Source organism: Pan troglodytes, chromosome 5 (assembly GCF_028858775.2).
Source record: "Pan troglodytes isolate AG18354 chromosome 5, NHGRI_mPanTro3-v2.0_pri, whole genome shotgun sequence".
Lineage (NCBI taxonomy): Eukaryota > Metazoa > Chordata > Mammalia > Primates > Hominidae > Pan > Pan troglodytes.
This window is the reverse complement of record NC_072403.2, coordinates 108,047,007-108,064,029: the sequence shown is the minus strand read 5'-3', so window position 1 is coordinate 108,064,029 and position 17,023 is coordinate 108,047,007. Positions and strand designations below refer to the sequence as shown.

Sequence of the window (17,023 nt, the reverse complement as noted above, 5' to 3'; positions counted from 1 at the left end):
ATATCATTAAGACTCATTTCACCTGCTTCTTTTTACTTTTTAAAAAATGTGGCCATGAGAAAAATTTAAATAACATATGCGGTTCACATTATAGTTTTATTAGATAGCACTACTATAAAATATGTATTAAATCATATTTTGTGTCACAATGCACTCAGAGTTCTGAAACAGGGATGTTAATAACCTATCCACCACCACCTGCAATTCTCTGACAGCTTTGTATTCTCAGACAGGAGCTTCAGCAAAACAAGCGCTGGAGAGAATAGAGAGTAAGGCTTGAGAAGGGATTCTAGGTCTGACGGTATTAGGTGTTGTTAGGGAACAGCATCTCCTGACACCCTAAACATGCCTTAAATTGTAGGGACACTACTGATTCATGATGGGCTCCAGTCCATAGCTTGCTTTCATCCAAGGAAAAGGGATTGGTCTGTTTTATTTCTTTCTCATTGGCATGAGTAACACTTATTGCTTTGTAGTATTTCTTAACTCAAAAACAAAGCACAGTATCCCAGAATTCTACCTCCTTCCTTATTTTTTAATCATGTGAAATGAACAGTAAGAGGTTCATATCTGTACAAAGACTACTTTTCTTTTTTTGTTTAACTTATTAAATAAATTACATATATATGAATATATATAGTAAATATATTCTTATATTCATATGTAAGAATGATTTATTGGTACAGGCATTATCTACCCCAAATTAAAACCCATTTTCAAAAGATAACTAATATAAAAAGAAATTGACCAAAATTCAAAATTAGATTGCAAATTATATTGAGAACATAAAATTTTCCATGTCTAATTTTTTTTACTTTTTTCTAGAAAACAAAAGAATATAGAAATTTTAAGATTATTAACTGTAAGATTTATTTTAAAATATGATTAGACATGATGGATATATTATCCTACCTACCATGACAGAAAATTATTTTTAACTTTAACTTTGATAGAATGTTAAAACTAAGTTTATAAAAGATCTCCTCATAGAAGCTAACCTTCTGAAATTATTCTGTAACTTGGATGAGTTTTAGATATTCTGAAACAATATAAATCATCTATAAGTTCTAAGTGAACACATTTCTCCCACAATCAAGCTAGATTGAGAAAGTAAATATATACTTACAATATACAGAACATATCATGGGAAGCACGTAGACAGTTGTTATGCTACTTCACTGTATCATCAAATCCTTGAGTTATTACATTCTAAATCTGATGAGAAAGAGAAATAAAGAAGTATGTTAGTTAAATGCACTGGATGTACTCTATATGTAGCTAGATAACCAAAAGAAATCCAAAAGAAATAATGCATGCTAAAAACATAAATCTTTCTGTATTATTGTGTTCTTTGTTGATATCTATTTGTGATTTCTGTTACATTTTTTTTTTTTTTTTTGAGATGGAGTCTCGCTCTGTGGCCCAGGCTGGAGTGCAGTAGCATGATCTCGGCTTACTGCAAGCACCGCCTCCCTGGTTCACGACATTCTCCGGCCTCAGCCTCCTGAGTAGCTGGGACTACAGGCGCCCGCCACCATGCCCGGCTAATTTTTTTTGTATTTTTAGTAGAGATGGGGTTTCACCGTGTTAGCCAGGATGGTCTTGATCTCCTGACGTGATCCGCCCGCCTCGGCCTCCCAAAGTGCTGGGATTACAGGCGTGAGCCACCGCACCCAGCCCGATTTCTGTTAAATTTTACAAAAATGTTATTGATGGTCGGGCGCAATGGCTCATGCCTGTACTCCCAGCACTTTGGGAGGCCGAGACGGGTGAATCACTTGAGGTCAGGAGTTCAAGACCAGCCTGGCCAACATGGTGAAACCCCGTCTCTACTAAAAATACAAAAATTAGCTGGGTGTGGTAGCAGGCACTTGTAATTCCAGCTACTGGGGAGGCTGAGGCAGGAGAATCGCTTGAACCTCGGAAATGGAAGTTGCAATGATCCGAGATCACACCACTGCACTCCAGCCTCAGTGACAGAGCAAGACTCTGTCTCAAAAAAAAGTTATTGAATAGTTAAATGGTTACAATATATAATAAGGGAAATGTCATTAAAAAGAATGAATGTTCTAGGTTATAGTTGAAACTCTAAGAAAGTGAGTATAAGATATCTCGATAATCAAATATATTTAAAGTTTCCCATTTACAGAATAAATTGTGCCCATGTCACAAAAAACAAACTAACAAAAAAAGTTGCTAAATCATCTGGATGTATACAACTATCTGAATGCTTAGAAATATAAAGATCAAGTAATTCGATGATTTGCCTAAACATCTGTCATTTTAATGGTGATGTGTGTCAGCCAACATACATGATTAATATAAACAGAGGTAAATGCTATTATTTGGATGTTTTGCCCAACCAAGAACAAATATCTTTAAACTATGGAATAACTTAAAGTATTATAAAGGGCAGATTCAGTTTTCTCTTTAAGATAATGCCACCAGAAGTATGTTACATAAGCTTATCCCGTCAAAAAAATACATTTTTGCTATAGGACAGACCCAAGGGGCTTCTTACACTTAGAACTAACCGAAAATACTTGTTAAGCATCTTGTTCTCATTACATACACCCATGCACACACGCTTGCGCACACACACAAACAACGTTATGTTCTGATTTTATGTCCCTCAAACACTTGCATTTTTTTTCTTTCCTAAAGCAGTAGATTTTAAAACAAAATTCAATCTGATTTCTTTGTGGATTTCTACATAGCCTTGGACTATGCTTGAAAGAAAAATAATTTAATTTTCCACTGAATTTAGTACCTTTTCACCCTTATATTTTGATATTGGATTCAAACACATTTAAAGATAGTACAAGTATGAAGAAATGGATCTGTCTTGTCTTTAAAAAGTCAAATATCACCTAATTGTTCTTTTTTTCAAATGCATAAGACATTGTAAATGAAGAAATTTGTCTATATTTTGTAACATTTGTTTAGTGTTTTTGTGGGTGTGTGTGATTGTCATATAATTATGAAAGCATTATTGTAAGGTAGGTTTTAGTTTCCTCATTTTAAAAGGTTCTGATAACTCAGATAACTGGTACATATTAAGAAGCTGGGAGGTATTGGTAGCCGTGGGTCAAATCCAAACCTGACTTCAAAGTGTCTCCTCTTTCTTATTACAATCTTCACTTGCACATGGCTTCTGGATGTTGTTTGTAAGACTATTCTGCTTAACTATCTACTTTCAATACTATTAGAAGTCCCAATTAGAAAAAATAATAAAATGCTTTATAGAGTAAATGAATTTCTTTGTTGAAACTGTGTATAGCTGTCTTAGGATTGTTAAATGAGTAAAACCACAAACACAATATTGCATATAAAGTATGCAGTGTATTGGTTATAATTCTGCACATAAAAGATCAAAATAATCACTAAATAAAAACTAGAGAAGAGGCATAGACATCCATATAAATTGGCTCCCAAACATCTGTCATATATACATATATATATTACTATTTGCTGTCACAACATTTGAATTCATTGTACCAGTATTTTCTTGTTTTTGTTTTTACCATCCAACATCTGATTCGGTGCTTTCAAAAAGACCTTGGCTGAGAAGTCAGAAAAATCAAGGATTTAGAATTATTTCTAGAATGAGAGCAAATAATGAGGGCCAGGAAGTGGCCTGAGTTCTTTTATCTATTTGGTAACTCAGATTTGTGTGTGTGTGTGTGTGTGTGTGTGTGTCCCAAATCATGGTTATAATTTAATGGCTCAGCATGCTGAATAAATCACACTTAAGTAATTGAGCTACTCTTTTGATTACTTTTGTTGACAATGATTTATTTGAACTTAGTTTTTATTATCTCTATCTCCCTTTTTCTATTATGTATAGGGAGAAAATCATTTTCTCCATTCCCTATATTTGAGTCCAAGCCAGTCAAATAATGATAGTACGTTTTTCTCTTTTGCTTTTCTACATGTCTTTCTGCCTGCAATGATAAGGCATCTGCCTGCCATGGGGTAGAGGTGGGAGAGAGACACTCAATTTCTGTTATTTAAAGCATTATTTTAATGTATAGTTTAACATCAGTCTTTAGAAAGCCCTTCAGTTTCTTCCTCTATATCAAGACCAGGCTTGATGGGTGAGTTTATTATTTGGATGTTTTGCCAAGACCCAGATGCTTAGTAACTTAAAGATGAAACATTAAGATGATTCACTAAGTGTTTTTACTTTTCATCTCAATGTTTGCCAACAAATATAAATGACTGGGTTTGCATGGAATTTTGTATAAAGGAGTTTCAAATCATGTAGAAAGAACAGGCCAAGCACAGTCACTCATGCCTGTAATCCCAGTACTTTGGGAGGCCCAGGCAGGAGGACCTCTTAAGGGCAGGAGTTCAAGACCAGTTTGGCTAACATAATTAGACCCTGTTTCTACAAAAAATAAATAAATAAATAAATAAATAAATAAAAAATAGGCACATTTGTGCATACCTGTAGTCCCAGCTACTCAGGAAGCTGATGTGGGAAGATTGCTTGAGCCCAGGAGTTTGAGGTTATAGATGATCATGCCACTGCACTCCAGCCTTGGCAACAGAATGATACCCTTAAAAAATGCACAATAGGAAAAAAGCCTTCAGGCATTCTTTTGAGAAATGCCAGAATAGGTGGAGAGAAAGAGCTCAATGGTAGAGAAAAGTGGCTGCCACCGCTCTTGTTTTTTCTTCCCAGCTTGTCGAGGCCAATCCTCTAGGGGATGTATCTTTTGAAATTCTTAATTAAGTTGAGTGGATGCTCAGGGTTTTTGCTTTCAAGTTTTGGAGGACATTACTGTGCTGAGTAATCCCAAGCTAACATGCGGATCCCAAGTAGCAGTCAAGGAGGCCCTGTGGCATGACAGATTCACTTTGCAATCCCAAGTTTCCTTTAGCTATCATGCAATATGGATAATAAGTTGAGGGGGATAAATGGGCCTTCTATGAGCAAAATGGCTCAGCCAAAAATGTTTATGAGGCTCGCAGCTTTAACCAGATGTCAGAAGAGAAAAGTAGTAGAGACTCTGAGGAATCTGAGCACCAAGATCAAGGGCAGGCTGAATTAGCAAGGCCATTAGAAGAGACAGAGCTGAGAAAGAACTGACTGAGAGGTGCCAGCACCTGATGGAAAGGCCCACTGAAGAGAAGCAGCCAGAAAAGGAAGATTTCATAAAGGAGGTCATGTTTGAGTTGAAGACAATGACTCAGACTTATATTCAAGATCTAGCATTACAAGGAGAGTAGACACAAAGTGCAAAGTCCCACGACAGTAACAAGCACTGCATGTTCAAACAAAAAAGAAAAACACCCCAGTATACCTGTAGCTATAGTTCCCCTCACACCCATAGTGCTCTGGGTGTGAGGGGAAGGGTAAGACAGCCAGGCAGCAGCAGGTCTTGATGGGCCTCAAAGGCCATTGTAAAGAGTTAGACTTTATAGTGCAATGGATACGAGAGGGTTTTGGCTTGGAACTAGCATGATCTGAATACAATTTTAAATGATCACTTCAACTGTTCTGTTGACAATAGAGGGGCAAGCCTGGAAGCAGTAGCCAGTTCAAAGGCTATTACTGTCCTTGAATTGAGAGACAATGGTGGTTGTTAGGTTTGGTGGAAATAAGTGTTTGGATTTGCAATACATTTGATATATTTGAATAAAGTATTAAATCCAATTCATTAGTATGGTCATTTCACAAACACAAATGCATCATTGAGTCATCATTTTTGAATCATTGTTGAGTAATTTTTTTGTAGAGAAGGGTCAGTTTAAATAATAAAATATAGATCTTTATGCAAGATACTTTAGTAAATTTGGGGAAAAATTCACCAAAGATGAAGAATATGGAGACACACTAGTTTTATATAATTGTTTTCAGTTGCTGTTGAATTAAAGTTAGTGCAAATGATTAAGAAAAACACTATACGATCTATAAATATAAAAGAACAAAGAAATGGCCAAATGGAGCATTATTTATTTAAAAAGAAGCTTCAGAGAACTCTGAATGGTGTTGTTAGAAACACCTCAGATATATTGAAAACTGAATTCCATTAATAGAAGCAAGCTTCTTAATTCAGCTGACCAGATGACATTAAAGGACATTGAATTTTGAAAAATAATGATAAGTACTATGTGCTGTTTATGATAATAAGTGAGCATTGCTGCCAAAAGAGGTCATGGAGCCAAATCCTGTGGCTACACTTTAAGTAGAATTTTATGAAATCAAAATTTTATGACTGGGTCTTTAAGCTTTTTTTAATTCAACATACATTTTCTAAATGTCTTCTATGTAACAGAGAGTTGGTAGGGGTTATGGCCATAAGGGTTCCTAACACTCTCTCTCTGCCCTTGAAATCTTCACAATCTAGAAGTAGAAGGGGAAAAAGAGAAATGAACTGTGTGTGTACAAATGAACTGTGTGTGTACAAATGAACGGTGTGTGTGTGTCTGGCTTCGGGTACAATGTAGTGGCATTCTATTTTGCAAGGTGGAAGCTTAATGGAAAATAGGTTATGCAAAGTGAATACTGAATAACAACAAGGCACTTCAGCATGAGCAAAGATAAGCATAACAAGGATAATGTCATTTTAGGACTAATATCATATTGGCCTCTGTGGAACAGAGTGGTAGAGAGTGTAATGGAAGACATGCACAAGGCAGTGAAGGTGAGCTGGAGAACCCCTGGGTCATGCTGAGAGCTTGATTCTCATTAACGCTAATAATAATAACACGTAGTGATAAAAGAGTGTTCACTATATACAGGCACAATTTTAAGGGTTCTATACATATATGTTCTCATTCAGTCCTGTCAACAAGCTTATGAAGTAGTACTATTCCAGTTTTAGAGATGAGAAATGTGATGCACAGAGAGGTTAAGCAATTTGTCCAAGGTCATTCAGCTTGTAAGTGGTACAGCTGGACTGGAACCCAGACAGATTGATTCCAGAGTCTCATTCTTGGTGTGATGTGTCTGCCTCTTGCATACAACATGGGATGATTTGGCTCTAAATAATTCCTTTTTCATAAATGTACATGGAAAAGAAAATTTTCCCCCTCACAGTCCAAAAAATGTTGGTTGGCTCTTTACATTAGGTAGAAATATGAATAAGAATCCTAGACTGAAAAGAACAAAGCCAAGTGAGAATGAATGAGAAGAAGGGAGGGAAATAATGAACATTTCTTAAGCATTTTATTGTGGAACAAATTCTGAGCTAGATGATTTAAAGGTCATCTCCCCAGGTCCATAGCTTTGCAATATCTGACAAAAAAAAAAAAAAAAAGTGGCCATGAGAGACGTGCATGATTTGTACTTACTTCTACAGCTCTTGTTTATTTTCATTATCTGAAATCTTTCAAGGGTTGTGCTTTCTTCTTATTCCTTCTCTCTCACTTAGCTCACTTGAATGATCTGTCTTGACTCTATAGTTAAAGTGAATAGGATGTAGATCCTCGTGAGTTGAACAGGGTTGGATGTTCTGTAGAAGGCTAGCCTTGAATGATATAGTCTGTTCTACATGCTGAGTTGCTGGAGGCGACAGAATTAGTAACACTTAGGACCATTGACAAACATCAATGTCTTAAGAACTTAAAATACACTTATGCTTGGAATACAGATTAGTAATGGTTATAATAGATGTTTGACATAGATTTGTCCAAATTTATACATATACTTTATCGATAGAAATATTTTCAACATGTATTTCGGGGAAGGGAAAGCTGCTTTGTTCTTTTAAAACTTGCACACTTCAGGACAAATTCTTGAGCTTCTTCCCCTGAGCTTTAAGCAGTACTAGAAATCTCCTTGTACATTCTTCCTAAAGCATCTATTTTATTCAAAGATTGGAGAAAATGAAATTTGTTCTAAAATAGAGAGACAGTATATCATAAATAAAATGCAGAATGTACATATATTTTTAAAGACTTATTCAATCAAAACATTTATGGAATCCCTATTATGTTAGGTGCTGTTGTGGTTGTTGGGGCTAAGGCTGTTTTTCCTACACATGTATGGTTGTCTTATGCTAGGTGGTATGAAAATAAAATATGCAAGTTTTAAGACATGTATGAATAATTTTTTATGAAATACAGTGGATGCATATTTTGCCTTCAGATGCTGGAGAAAATAAATCATGAATGTTTTCATTTAGACCAGAGGTTAGCAAAGCTATGCCCTAGAGATCCATATGGTAAACATTTTAGGCATTGTAGGCCAGGAGGCAAATTCAAAGATGTCCTATAGGTACCCATATATTATACAATTTATGTTGCATCAGCTCCACTCTGCTTTTGTAATATGAAGGCAGACATACATAAAGTGCTGTAGTTTACCAAATTCTGGTTTAAACCAAAATGAATTTTTTTATTTTTTAATTTCACTGAGACATATGTCTGAAAAATGGTTTGATACTTTGTGTCTTTCAATCAAATCAATCAAGTTTAAGCACTCCATCTCTTCATTTCTCTAGCTCTAAGGGGGTCTTGGAATAATTAAACCGATGAATGATAAGCCATGACTTTTCTTGTAACAGGCCTGGGAGAGACAGACCAGTCAGTAGCCTGGGAGCTTCTGATGGATAGAATAAGGTTTGGGTTAAGTTCTGCGTGTTGCTTCCAAAGACTGCAATGCACTTCATAGTTATTCAGATGGTGTTTTAATTCCTCGTCTTACATGTTAAAATCCTCCCAGGAAGAAGGATCTGAAGATAGGAGATAAGAGGTAAAGTCAGACAAAGATTGTATAACAGTCACACCCACCAAGAAGTACATGCCTCTTGGAACTGGGATTGGGAAAGTAGGCCAGGGTCAGACAGTTGGTGACACTTCATACCCCTTTATTAATTTTTGTCTATGGCAATAACAAGAAAAAAATTGAATACTTCCTTTTAAAAGCACATATTTTTAAGAGTGTTAAATGACGTCAAGATAAGATAAAGCAGGGTTTTGATATGCTGTTGCTCTTCTCCCAATAACCCTCCCTCCCAATTCTTCTGACAAAAATAGAGGAAGCATTAAGAAGATGAAGGAAGGAAGGAAGGAAGGAAAGAAGGAAGGAAGGGTTGATGGATTGTGATGATTTATCTTGGGCTCATTCTCATTGACATAGCTCCCTACATGCTGCCTGCTATCTTCAGTCAGGCTCCCAGAACTCCAGAACTCTAGGGGTAGTAAGAGGCAGTTCAGGCTTTCTCTCTTTCCTGACCCCTGGATGTCTTCTTCTACAAGAAGCTGACATTCATTGAACAGGTTATCCCAATGTACTACAAAGTCTAGAGATCACTAATGTCAGAAAGGTTAGGATACACTGGTTTGTTCTCTTTAACACTGGGTTCTTAAAATTTAATAGGCATAAGAATCATCTAATGGCTTATTAGAAACAGATATTTATGAAGTATATTTCCAGAGATGCTGATAATAGGTACGGGTAAGATCCTGAATTTCCATATCTAACAATGTTCCTAATTTTTAGAGGAATTTGTTGCAGATGTTTGGGAATCATGCTGTGAAAAATAAGAGATCAGCTCCAGAGTGTTCAAAACAACTGAATAAAAAAACTATAGAAACTTATCATTATTTAAATAACTGTTAAAACTCTTCTTGAGTATAAATTAACTGCATGAAAAATAATTCTATCACTATAAATTTTAATTAGAAAACTTAAGACACAGCTTTTCATTTAGACAAAAGGCTCTTGGGAAATCAATAATCAAATGATAAAATTTAGCATAGTATGTATTTTGTAATCAACAAAGAAGACATACTAGTCCTAGCAAAAATATTACATAGCTATTTTATGCTATGGCAATTGAATTTAGAATAATATGATTTTTATTTTAAAGGTGTGCTTACACTGATGAGGGATTTTTAAAAATCAAAATGTCTTGTTAAATTCTCCTCAAACAATGAATGTTCTGGGAAAGAAAAAGAGTCCACTCCAATTTTAACTGCAATTTCTATATTAAATACAATAGTTTGAGCTATGTGTTAATATTACATGGTTTACAAATAAACTGAGTTATTAAAAATGAAATACATTATATTGTTCAGAACATAAGGCAATTTACCACAAAGCAGTACTCTGACTCACTGCATACAAAGAAATGCATTTTGTTTTAAAACAGATTTATCTCCTTTTGAATCATTTTAAAACTTGAATTTCAGGATTTTAATAGCCTAAATAAAAGTACCACATTCTTCTGAACTTATTCCTTAGAGGCGTGAGCATTCCACCACTATGAATAAATCTGACTCTAAGTAAGCACGGAAGAACCCAGATTGCCTGATACGAAGCCTCGAGATGACTCTTTATCTTTGTTCTTATTTGTTCTTCTAATACACACTTAGAATGTATTTTGGAAAAAATAAAATCTGTACCTGCCAAAAAATCTGTACCTGCCTTCTATTTTGTGTAGAAAACTACACAAAATAATTTACACTTGTGTGGCCAGGCGCGGTGGCTCATGCCTGTAATCCCAGCACTTTGGGAGGCTGAGGCGGGTAGATCATGAGGTCAGGAATTCAAGATCAGCCTGGGCAAGATGGTGAAACTCCGTCTCTACTGAAAACACAAAAAATGTGCCGGGCGTGGTGGCAGGCGCCTGTAATCCCAGCTACTCGGGAGGCTGAGGCAGGAGAATGGCGTGAACCTGGAAACCGGAGATTGCGGTGAGCCGAGATCACACCACTGCACTCCAGCCTGGGCGACAGAGCGAGACTCCGTCTCAAACAAACAAACAAAACAAAAAAAATAATTTACACTTGGGTAGTTTTCTACTGCCAACATTTTTCATCAATGTCCTTCATATATTTTATATCTATCCTTCATATATGGACCATATATGGCAAATATGCAGATCTAAATTCATCTTAACATGGGAAAATTAAAATAAAGTATCAAGCCATTTTTCATATAATTTGGTCAAATAATATTAAAATATTTACTCTAAAAGTGAAAACATTACTAAAGAAAAAGGAAATAACATACACAACCTAAATTTTCTGCTTAAATATCCTTTTCATTCTGTAGCTGATCTACTCTGGCAAATGGGTAGAGAAATATAACCTTGGCCTTGAGTTTACTGAAGGTGGAAAGTTGAAAGCTCTGGATAGAAAGCAGTTACTAGGTATGCTCTTACCCTTAACAGTGTGTACATTATTCAGTACATTTGTGTTATAAACTTCTTCTTTAGAAAGGCAGTGTTATTCTGACTTTTATGTAAATTGATTTAATCAGATAATGTGGTTGTCCTTCTAAACACTTAGCTGAGATTAGCCGCCTGTTGTGCATTGAATTATGGCACCCCTAAAAGACATGTTGCAGTCTTAACCCCTGGTACCTGTGAATGGGACCTTATTGGGAAATACATCATTTGCCAATGCAATCAAGTTAAGATGGATCCACCAATTAACTTTATTATAGTAATTATTTTACAATGTATATGTATATCAAAAGCATGCTGTATATCTTATTTATACAATTTTCATCCATCAAATATACGTCAATAAAGAAAAGATGGAAAGAAAAAGATGAAAATCACACTGGACAGGGTTAGGCCCTAAATCCAATGACTGGTGATATGAGAGAGCTTTGGAGACACACAGACTCACAGAAAGAAGTCTATTAAAGAAGAAACAGAGATTGTAGTTAAGCTGCCACAAACCAAGAAACTTGCTAGCAACTACCAGAAGATAGAGGGAGCAAGAAATGATTCTTTTTGGAGCCATCGGAGAAAGCCTGACACTATCGACACCTTCAGTTTGGACTTCTAGCCTCCAGAATTGTGAAAGAATAAATGTTTGTTGTTTGAAGCCACCCAGTTTGTGGTTATTTATTATGGCAGCCTTAGGAAATTAACACACTCCTCATAGATTTAACTTTAATTTGGGTAAGGAGAGTAGTTGAGGTAACGGTGGGATGCTGTAGTGTTGAGTTCTTGAATATAAAGAAGGCAGAATAAGAATTCTGTTCACCTGAGAGGTGGAAATTTAGGACAAAGAGGAAGAAGGAAAGTGTCTAGAAAATACATACATATGCATATACACACACACGCGTATATGTTTGGGTGTGTGTGTGTATTTGCCCTGACTGAACTTAAAATCATCTTAAATAATGCTGTCGCATGATAATATTGTTGAAATATGCACTGGTCTCCTCCCCTACTCCCCATTCAAGCATTTGGCCATTCCTTATTCACTTAGCTGATGTTGAAGTCCTGAAAGTCTATTTCTGACTGCTATTTTCCCATAGCCCAAGACCAAGGAAGTCTGGACCTGCCTACCACTCTCTTGGCTTTGTACAGTCTGCTTTAGTCACTCTAGCCTTCTGTCAGCTCTTCAAAGTTCTCTCCTGTTTCCATATGTAATGTCTATTGGCACAGCATGTCACACATTCCAGTGTAGCATGATGCATGAGAGGAAACTAAGTTTAAACTATTCTCTCTGGTATAAAGGGAAGATGTTTTCTTTTCAAATTTGGTATACAGGGGTAAAACACGCAATTTCTACATGATATTTGATGTGGGTATCAAACTCAACTACATCTAGAGCTTAAGATTTTTCAACCTGAAAAAGATGATTAAAAAAAGAAAATTAAGAAGCTTGAACTTCAAATCCAATGAATCATATGTGATTATAAGTAAAGTTATAGGCTTAAGGCTGTTTACACATATAACTCTAAGACAAGATGACTGTATTGTAGCAAAATGTGTCTCAAAAGTGAACTCATGGCCCATTTGGGTCAGCTTTGAGAGAAAAAATTTATAACACCTCTTAGAGAAGCACCTGACATGAAAATTTTATTGGCCAAAAAAATTCAAGGCAATTACAGATCCAAGGACTCAAATAAAAGGAAAAGGAAGTAAGAATTAGAAAATTATCTCAGTAAAAACAAAACATAATTATTATTTTAAATTAATGGCAATGACCTAATAATCTTTTTTTTAAAACTCAGGTAAATTTAGTGCTGTATTTATATGTAAAATTTCTGATATATTGTTCTTACTTGTCATTGTAATAAATATGTTTATAATATATGCCGTCTTTTAAATACCTACATCTACATATGAACATTTACATTAGCGCACATAATTTTTAAGAAATAAACAACGATCTCTCAATAACATTGTTACCTACTTCCATATAAAGATGTGATATTAGAAAGTTTATATCTGCATATAATTGTCATGACAAATCAGGAAAGTTTTATTGTGTTTTATTGAAATACCCACTGATTATTTTTTGAGACTTTACACACATATTTTTACACACACGTGCATACATATCCATATGTGATATCAAATGAAATAAGTATTAAATATATATTCATATATAAACATTTTCTAATCATCATAGGATAAAATGATATAAATTCCTGGTGACATTGACCAAGTAGAAAGGGAGAATATGAGCCTGTGCAGCATAGCAAGACCTTGTCTCTAGTAAAAAAAAAAAAAAAAAAAAAAATAGCTGGGCGTGGTGGTTCATGCCTGTCATTCCAGCTACTGAGGAGGCTGAGATGGGAGAATAGCTGGAGCCCAAGAGGTCAAGGTTGCAGTGAGCTGTGATTGCACCACTGCACTCCAGCCTGGGCAACAGAACGAAATCTTGTCTCCAGAATTGGAGTATGTAAAAGAATGAAGATTTCCCCGCCTCCTCAAGGAGGAAACTTGTGACCTCCTTAATGAAATAATTGAACATGAGGGTAAAATGTACATTTTTATGTTCTTTTATTTTTTTTTAAGACAGTTTCACTCTTGTTTGCCCAGGCTGGAGTGCAGTAGTGCCATCTCAGCTCACTGCAACCTTCACCTCCCAGGTTCAGGTGATTCTCCTGCCTCAGCCTCCTGAGTAGCTGGGATTACAGGCACCCCCCAGCCCCCGCAACACATCTGGCTAAGTTTTTGTATTTTTAGTAGAGATGGGGTTTCATCATGTTGGCCAGGCTGGTCTTGAACTCCTGACCTCAGGTGATCCACCCGCCTTGGCCTTCCAAAGTGCTGGGATTATAGGAATGAGCCACTGCACCTGGCCCATTTTTATGTTCTTAATATTTTTTTCCCTAAAACATTATTCTTGAAGATATTTTAGTAAAACAAGACACCCACACAAACATGCCCACACATATATATTTGCATGAACTGAAAAAGATTACTTAGGCATTTTAAATTTAGAATTCTTTGCAGAATTAAGAACACTTGAGTTAAAAATATTAAGTAGTAGTTACATAATGAGATATGAAGTATCTAGTTTTGTTTAATAATTCACACTTGATTGCACATGTATGCAATGTACTAAGTAGAAATCTTGATGCCGTCTTTAATCCTGATGCCTCCTAAACTTCCATTTTCATTCAAACACTAAGTCCTAATTCTAACTTTTAATGTACCTTTCCCTTCCTTTTAATACATTGTCACAGCCAAGAGTATCTTCACATATATTAGGAAAACTACAGATTTTACAACGGTGTGTTGTCACAAATGATAACTTTCTAAAACATAGACACTCAGGTTTAACTCAACCCATTCCAAAGGTCAAACTGTTCAGTAGTACCTCACTACCTGACAACTTAACATGGAAAAGAAAGGCGGTTCTTCAAATTCTAACCTGCGTTTTCACTTCTTGGCTTATCGATCATCACTCCTCACCATATCTCAGTCATACAGCTCTGTTCTCCATTTCCCAGAATTATAAATTTCTTTAGCTATTTCCAGAGTTCTTGTCCATATTTTGGCTTTTGCTTAATATCTCTATTAAAACATGTGAAATTCTGCTAATCATCTAAGACAAAAGTGAAATCTTTCTCACTTTATAAAGTTTCATCTTTAAATCCTCTGTACTCCCATAGATAATTTCATATTGACATCAAAGTATTTCCTTTACTTTACCTTGTACTATAATGAATGAATTCTCAAATTTCTGTTTTCTCATTAGATTGTGAGATTTTTGAGGACATTGACTGTTTTATTTATGTTGTAACTTTGGAGCCTAGAACAACATTTTAAATATTATATGTGTGTGTGTGTGTGTGTGTGTGTGTGTGTGTCGGTGTGTGTGTGTGTTAAATTCCAAGTCATAATTCCTTTGAGGAAACTTTTTGATAATTTTAAGGAATGGTGTGAAATGAGAATCATGGTCAACCTCTAGTAAGACCATTGCTATTGCAAATGTTCCTTCTGATTTCCCTTGGGTATGTTATTTTCCATGTAAATCTTAATGAATAATACCCCTTTGGTATTGGATCACAAACAAATCGAATCAATTTTCACCCAATGTCAGCATTTGCAAAATGAACTAATAAATACAAGAGGATTCATTGCCATTCCATTGACCTTTTTGTTGCAGACTGCATAAAAATCTCAAGAGCTAGCTTAAAGTTCAATTAATAAAAATTGCACATAATGTACAAGGTTATTTTGTTCTCCATACATTGAGTTTTTCAGTCTGTGGTAGAAACTAATTACTCAACCTCTGTGCAGGAACACTGGATATTTTATCAATGAGTGTCTCCTTATAGAAATCTGGCTTTGGAAAAAAATTGATGAGTGTCTGGCCATCAAAAGGCAGGCATAAAATGATGACATTTTATATTCTAAATACACTAATAAATTTATTACTATCAGGCAAGCAGCAGAAAGTCTGAAGTAAATTTTATATACAAGATTGCATAAATATTCAGGAACACTGTGATTTTGTGGCATTTTATCATTTTCATATAATTTTAAAGGAGACACTCCAAGTATAGGCCTATGAATGGAAACATTGGCAACTATTTTTCTGAAGTGTTAATGAGATACTGTTTCTGACCTTTTAAAAAAGAAATACAAAAGGTTACATATAAAGGAGGAAAACAGAAATAATCATAATAGCATGTACAGTTTTAGCATAAAAGGAGGAAAACAAATAATCAGAATAGCATGTACAGTTTTAGCTTAAGAAGGATAAAAATGTCTTTCTGTTATAAAATCAAGTCACACATTCCATATGTGCATAAAGTTAAAATAGTAAGAATGTTGTAAGTGAGGCACAAAGAAATGAAATGGCTCCTCTATTCTCCCAAATTGTTGTGAATCATCTTTAGTGATTTGCTCCTAGAATAAGTCCAGAGAAAATTGTGAACTTTATACAGATTTTCACATCCTAAGGTAAAATATGAGACTCCTATTATTTACTCATCTGTTTGACAAATATTTATTAACTATTACACATAAGGTTCTGATAATACAGAGATAAAGGATGCACAGATTAATTCTTCAAGGACTTCACAGTACTTGAGAAGACAGATGCAAAAGAAAATTAGGGTACATTTTGGTAAAGACTATGACAGAGACATGCACAAAATTTTATGAGAGCACAAAGGAGGTGTATACCACAGTATCTCAGGGAAAAGTTACAGTAACAGACAGTACCATGCCTCATCTAAATCCCCTGGATTTCAACAGCACATTTGAAATTTCCTAAGATTTCCTTGTGGTTAGGATGAACAAATGTGGGTTGAATAGTTAAGCAGTTTGTTGAATCTGTAGGTGATAGATCTTTCCTACCAAACAGTATTGATTAATGGCTCACTGTAAAACAGCAGGAGGTCCCTGTCTTCTATTATTCTTAAAGGAATTTTTAATGAACTATTTGATGACACATAAGACATATTGAATACATTTGGGAATGACTCTAACTGGGAGTTCTGACAACTATGTTATGTAATTTCCAAAGAGCTTCACAGGCTAGGACAGTGGCTGAAACTGACAATGGAATTTAATGGTAAAAATATGGAGTTAAATTTAAAAGTCCACTAAGGCAATAGAATGATAGAAGGAGCTAGCTATAGTCTTTTAGGTGAAAAGAATCTAGAGTTTTAGCTAAATGAAAGATCACTGTGGATCGTGACTGATTAAAGAAATGTTGCCTGGAACATTACTTGAATCTTAAACTACAACAATAACTCCGTATTTGAGTTTGGGGGAATGCGGCAGTAGTTTGACTTTCTCCAAAATCAAGAACATTTAGTATCAGAGGAGGGAGATCCAGAAGTTATAGGTTCTGA

At 35.3% G+C, this 17,023-nt stretch overlaps 1 protein-coding gene across 1 annotated transcript in view; it reads right to left on the bottom strand.

The window, feature by feature from the left end:
• Positions 1–17,023, bottom strand: part of FUT9 (fucosyltransferase 9) — a 199,721-nt gene that overhangs the window by 100,329 nt on the left and 82,369 nt on the right. Inside the window, exon 2 of the mRNA XM_009451666.4 lies at positions 1,127–1,215. The gene's annotated coding sequence lies outside the window, so the exon portion shown is untranslated. The remainder of the gene's footprint in view (positions 1–1,126; positions 1,216–17,023) is intronic.